Consider the following 7,471-nt stretch of genomic DNA (forward strand, 5'->3'; position numbering starts at 1 on the left):
AAATGAAGTTTGCTAAGCTCAATATTAACATTTGCTGGAAAGTGTTCACACAAACTCCCATCAATCTATATTTGCCTTACCAATAATCGTGTTTTTCACGTCCTTCACCTCACATCCCTTAAAAGGCTCTGGGAAGGATTATAAGATGTTAAAATTTAACGCCGGAGTCAAATAAAGTTTTTTCGGCGAATAGACCCCAAAAATCAACATCTGCTGTCATTTGGGACCGTCTGCGCACTAAAATCAAATGAAAGCATGTCTAACCCAAACCCTAACCCTAACCCTAATCCCTAACCCCTAACACGAACCCTAACCATAACCCCTGACCCAGACCTTAACCCTATCCCCTAACCCTAACCCCTAATCCTAACCCAAACCCTAACCCTTAGCCCTAACCCTAACCCTAACCCTAACCCCGAACCCCTAACCCGGACCCTAACCCTATCCCCTAACCCTAACCCCTAACCCTAACCCCCTAACCCTAACCCTAACCCTAACCCTAACGCTATCCCTAACCCTAACCCCTAACCCATAACCCCCTAACCCTAACCCTAACCTTAACCCTAACCCTAACCCTAACCCTAACCCCCTAACCCTAACCCTAACCCCTAACCCTAACCCTAACCCTAACCCTGCAACCCATTCTAGAGGTGCTTGCAAAATCTCCTGCAATTGGCTGGCTTTTTTAGTGAGATATAATGTTATTCTAAATATGACACTGTAATCAAAGAAAAAAGTAATGTGACTAGCAAAAAATTTACAAAATAAAAACTGTGCAAGATAATTATGACTATAGTTTTGAATACCTCATGATGTTCATTTGTTTACATTTAAATCACTATACTGATTTCATCAGCATTAGCAAATACAGAAAAGCAAAAAGAAAAAAGAACTATTTTGAATTTACTATTTACCACCCCCCATATATTGTATTTTCTTCTTCTTTCCTTCCTTCTTATTAATATCCTACAATAACCCTGGTCGATCAAGCACAATAACTAAGTTTTTTTTTACAAAGTATTTCTACAACTGTTATAGATTTTTTTGTTCTGTTCTCCTCTTCCTTTTAAATTTATTCTTGTGTGTGCTCTCTTTTGTTTCTGTTTAATTTTTTTTTCACGTTGTTATTGCACCAAGCTAAATAAAAAAAATAAAAAAAAATAATAATACACAGAATTATTGAAAAGGGACAAACCCAGTGGGCTCAGTGCCCACTAAAAAATGAAATCTAACTTCCTGCCAAACCAAAGACAGAGCTCTCACTCTGGTTATATAAGGACCATATGGCAGTTCACAGGCACTGCCTCCAACCTGCATGTGACATTGAAGAGATGTGCCAGATAAAACGATCCAACAATGTCTAGAGCCTTCAGCATCTCAGGGTGAATCTCATCTACACACAGCACTTTGCTGCCGGGGAGCTTCTTAAATACCTAAGAGATCTCAGCCAGCGAAATGGCTTGAGCTTCTCCAAATTTTTCCAACTCTGCCTCCTCCACACAGGATGTGTTGGCTGGGTTCAGGAGTTCCTGGCCAATTAAATATAGTTTCACTCTGTGGCATAGTTTGAAGCACTCAGGTTCCAAAGATCTTGAGCAATAAAGGCCTCCAACAATGGATAATTGTAATATTTTGTCAGTTAGGGGCCTGACCAGGGAGCTACTGAATTTAGAAAGGTTTAGGGTTAGGGTTAGGGTTAAGGAGACTGGGTAAAAATCTTTAGGGGTTCTGCTAAAATATCTTACTTATATTGATAGTATATGGATAATTCATAATCCTTCTGTTCAGGAGTACATTTATTGTTCCAACAGCCACAAAATGTTTTCTTGAATAAACTGTCTTTACCACTTTAGCACTACTTCCAACTATAACCTCAGTAGATTTTCTCTCTAGAGATTTTTTCCAACCACAGTCCTAGAAAACCTAAATTTTGAGATGGAAATTGAACACTACCCTTCTTAATAATTATGCCTGTCTTAGTTAAGGCTCAAATTAGAGAAATTTTAAATATGAGAAAAAATGTGTCAAAAACCTTGAAAATAAATGGTCTACACTTATGTAGTGCTTTTCTGGTCTTATCAACCACTCAAAGCTCGTTACACTACTGCCACATTCACCCATTCACATACACATTCATCCAGCACTTTTCTATGCATACAGCACTTTCTACATTCATATACCAATGATACTTCGGGGGCAATTTGGTGTTCAGTTGCCCAAGGACATTCCACAAGCCAGGGATTGACCCACCGACCGTCCAGTTAGTGGACAACTTGCTCTACCTCCTGAGCCAAAGCCGGCCCCAAAATAAATTGAAAGAACACCACCTCATGGCCACTCAATCAGAACTAAACTGAACTGTCTTGGACTCTGAGACTTCAGAAGAGCAAAAGGTCCAGAAAAATGCCCTGAGAAGGGATCCATATCATCAAAGCTGGAAATAAATAATACATTATTTTTAAAATTTATATGCAAGTGTAGCCAACCTTCCCATGATAATTTTAAAGATATTTTTTTCATGGTTTAGACCTCCCTACATTATTGTCAGGCAGCTAGGCTCTCTCATCAGACTAGATGAACTACTCCAAGCTGTTAAATCCACAAATGAGGGTTGCACCCCAGGCATACCTGGAGAAATTTATTTTAGTTTTAGGGACATCCTTTGTCTGTTGTGGTTAGAAATGCTGAACTATGCCATAAAACAGTCATTTTCATAAAGATCCTAACACAGTTCTGATTACAGTTCTACCTAAGTTCGGCAAAGACCCATTTGAATGTGATAATAAAGTATTGGACCATTTCACTGATCAATGCAGATTTATAAAGTATTACCAAATAGGCTTGAGGCAGTGATGGGAAAGTTGATAAATCCTGATCAGACTGAGTTTGTGAAAGGGCATCTGGCTTCTGTTAATGTAAGAAATCTTCTTGGCATAATGAGAGAAGCTCATAAAATTCCATCTTCAAATGGAAATCCATTGATAGGCTTGAGCGGCCTTACTTATAGAGAATTCTTAAAGAATTCACTTTAGTTGAGTGATATATCACTATGATACAGGTGGTGTTCTATACAAACTCATTGGCTAGAGTGGGAGGACGCTTCTCTGAATTATCTAATATCTCTCAGGGAACCAGACAGGTTAGCTCCTTTTCCCCATTAATCTTCAGTTTAATCATGAAAACACTTGCAATTTATCCATAACAGTGTGCAAATTACACACATCATGATTGGCTCCACATCACACTCAATATTGTTATTTGTGGATGACACTTAAATCTTTATGGCTGATTTTCAAAATTGACTTCCTATTGTGCTGCAAATATTTTTGAAAATTGTCTCTTTGTCTGAATCCAAAATTAATCTATCAAAATCATCACATTTACTGTTCGTTAATAAATACCAAGGTAATCTATGTCTTCCCCCTGAGATAAACACCGCAAACAATGACAATCATCTTTCTGGGTATACAAAGAAGTGCATCAGTTCCAGTGATAGCCAGAGTAAATTTGGAACCCGCCAGTATTAGTTCAAGCCAAGTATCACAAATAACAGATATATATATTCATATATTATCTCGCATGAAGTTGAGTAGTTCAGTGCTACCCTTAGCCCCTCCTGGAGGTTATTGGTTTAAACCCAAAACCTTGCCACGTATCTGTGTTTGGAATAGTAAGCACCCACATATCACATGGTCTACCCTAGATCAGAATCGTTTTTTTGTGCCTGCACTCAGGATGCAGGCCAACCGCAGTCGCGAAGGTTGAAGCCACTACCGCTGATAGCACCCTTTCTGATAGGCCCCTCCACACCTCCCTCTCCGCAACAAGAGGGATGGGGCAGGTGAGTCCGTTATACATCTCTGCACTATTTTCCCTGCACCTCCACTGACGTATCGCTACCCAGAGTGGGTGCGTCTGTGAGGCACTCGCCCTCCCTGGTTGGACAGGATGCTGAAGAAGGGTTACACATTACAGTTCTGCCGTCAGCCTCCAACTTTAAACAGCATTGTGCACACCGCTCTTCCTAGCGTCGCAGAAAGAGCTGCACTGGAGGAAGAAATAGCATTACTCCTGAGGAAAGGGGCTATTGTGATGGTTCCCCAGTTGGAGGCACAGAAGTGTTTTTTTTTTCTCAACGTATTTCTGAGTTCCCAAGAATTGGGTGGGTATGAGACCAAACCTCAACTTGCACACACTGAATGGACACATCGTGCAGTGTCCTTTCCGCATGCTGATGATCAGACAATTGGTGGAATGCATCCAACCATGTGGCTGCACAAAATCCATAGAATATATTTTCACATCTCCATCCTGCCGCAGCACAGAAAGTATCTGCGTTTCACAGTAGGAAAGGGGATTTATCAGTACTGTTGCCTCCCATTCAGTTACTCACTAACCCTAACCCTAACCCTAACACCACATGGTAGCTTACCTAAACAGGAGGGGGCTGCCATACACACCTGTTCCTGGCGCAGTACCTCATGGTCTAGCAGTTGAGAAGGAGAGATTGAGAGAGCTGGGCTTGCCAGCTGCGGTGATCTCCGCGATCCAAATCTAGGGCTTATAGGACATGTTTGGTTTTGTTTGCTGAATGGTGTGAGAGCAGGGCCATCAACTCACAATTGTGTCTGCTGCAGGGCATCCGTGAGTTTCTGCAGGGGTTGGTTGATAAATGTTGCGCTGCATCCACCTTGTGGGTGTTCGCGGCTGCAATTGCGGCTGGCAAATGATGGTTTGAGCTGCTTCATGGCCAGGAGCAATCCACTGGTCGAGTGCTTCCTTCAAATGTTCCGCAGAGCAAGGCCCGTAGCTGGTTGTCTTTTCCCCTCAGTGGGACCTGCTTCCATTCTCTTCTCTTCCCATCATTCTGGTACAAGTTGATCATGGTTTCACCTGTCCAAAGAATCATGTTCCAGAACTGGACAGGGTTTTTTTTAGGGGTGTTTTCTAGCAAAGTCTAATATGGCCTTGCTGTTCTCAAGGTGCAACCTGTGGTTTGCACCTTGTGGTAAACCATCTGTATTTACATTCATGAATTTTGACTTTGTAGACTTGATACGCCTACCTCCTCGAGAGTGTTCTTGACCCAGCTAAATGTTGTGAAGGGGTTTCCCTTCACCAAGGAAAGAATTCTGTGATCACCCAATTTGGTTGTCCTCTGTGGTCTTCCAGGCCTTTGGTGTTGCTGAGCTCACCAGTGAATTCCTTCTTTTAAAGAATGCACCAGATTGTTGATTAGGCCACTCCTAAAGTCTGATAGGGTTGTTTGCCTAATGATGGCCTCCTTCATTTTCATCAACACCTCTTTGTACCACATATTGAGAGTTACCATGAAAAGTTACCAAATGCAAATTTAACACTTGGAATCAACTCAAGACATTTTATCTGCTTATTTTGTCATGAATTTCATGGCTATGAAACTGATTGTCCGTTAACTGTCCAATTACTCTTGAGCTTCTAAAGGTACTATTGCATAACTGTTTAGGAATTACAACCATTTTATAATGGTTGTAATTCCTAAACAGTTAATGCAATATTTTTGTTAAAGCCCTTGAATTAAAGCTGAAAATCTACACTTCAATCACATCTTGATGGGTTCCTTTCAAATCTATTGTGGTGGTGTACAGAGGCCAAATTAGAAAAATTGTGCCACCATCCTAATACTTATGCTCCTAACTCTATATATGTAAGTATTTCTTATGTATTCATACTATGTTTGAGTGTTTACTTATTTATTGTTTTTCTTTAATGTTCTTTATTATTATCATTATTATTATTATTATTATTATTATTATTATTATTATTATTATTATTATTATAGTAACTATTTTCACATAGTCTTACCAAAGTTCAATGATAAAGAAGTTCAGAAGTTAATGATAAAAAAAGAGCAGTTTCAAATTGGCTGCTTGTTATTCAAATTGCTATGGTTAAGGAAACATGAGGGGAGTGCCATCTTGCCATACCCATGCAGAGGAATCACCAGAGTAGCATCTAGCGCAAGAACACAAGGGAACAATACATGTATATTCTGTTATATCCATTACTTTAATGTTTAAATTGTGATATAAAGGGTGTTAATAAAAATCTATAAATGTGTTTGAATCCCACATGTTGTTTTTTTTAACTGAGAGATATTTTGTCATTATTTTAATGTTTTAAGTAGTGATATAAACTATGCAAATAAGAGTGCATACATTTGTTTAAAATTGTATTTTCCTTAATTTTTTCCAGCTTTTTTTTTTTTTTAGTAGAATGATTTTAAGTAATGTTTTATTTGTCATTATCTTATTGTTTAGATGAGTGATATAAGCTTTGGAAGATTGTGTAAAAATTTTCGTCTTAACAAATGCCATGTTCATTTTGTTGGCTATTCATTTATTTTAGTGGAATGATTTACAGATTAATGTTTAATACGTGTTTTATTTATCATTTTCTTGTTTTAAGTAGTTAAATAAACAAAATAAACACAACTTTTCAACAACCACTAGAAAGTCCCTCTACAAGACCGGAGGCCACAAGATGGAGGATGGAGGACCAAACATAGTTGATATTATAATTCGTTGGAACAAGTTTCCAGCAAATTTGAGATTAATCAAATTATTTAGACCTAAATTATATGGAGTAATCCTGGGACTTTTAAGGGCCCCTTGGGATCTGGGCCCATGGGCAGTTGCCCATATTGCATGGTTAGTGAACCAGCTTTGCCTGTAACAATTAATAGTAGTATTAATAATAACAATGTATCGTGTAGTTTAACAAATAGTACTTACACATAGTACTGAGTACCAACAACAATGTCCAGGGAGATACACATGGACATACAGCAAAAACAAGGACAGCAAAGCTGAGCAAAGCTAAATAAACATAAACATGACTGACTTATGTACAAGCAACTAGGTAAATAAATAAAAAAGACAATGTGTCTTTTGTAGTTAAGTAAAAGATTAAAAAACATAAGCATATGACTATTATGTACAAGACAGTGGGTGAAAAAAGAAAGAAATAATTAGAGGAATAAAATAAAATAAAATTTAAAATATATATACACATATATGTAGTTAAGTAAAAGATAAAAAATTATAAAAATGTGACTATTATGTATACCCAAGATATTACATGACTGACTAACTGTTAGATTAACTAACTGTTTATCAGGGTGATGGTATGTGGGAAGAACCTGTTCTTGTGGCTATTTTGGCATACTGTGTTGTGTAGCACCTACCAGAGGGCAGGAGTTGGAACAGACAGATGAAGACCCTGAGTGGAGATCAAATTAAAAGTCAATTGATAGTGATGTGGGAGGAAAGTCATTTAATGAAAGGATATGCAATGGTATAAAACATAGGATGATGTAAAATTACAGCTGTATGTTTTCCTGGTGCTCTGTTTGTCCCTTGTCCTCTCCTGTCTTCTCTGAAACTCCCCCCAGGTGATACATAATCAGTCATCAATGAGGTGCACCTGGCCT

The sequence above is a fragment of the Xiphias gladius genome, unplaced genomic scaffold (genome assembly GCF_016859285.1).
Source record: "Xiphias gladius isolate SHS-SW01 ecotype Sanya breed wild unplaced genomic scaffold, ASM1685928v1 HiC_scaffold_1483, whole genome shotgun sequence".
NCBI lineage: Eukaryota > Metazoa > Chordata > Actinopteri > Istiophoriformes > Xiphiidae > Xiphias > Xiphias gladius.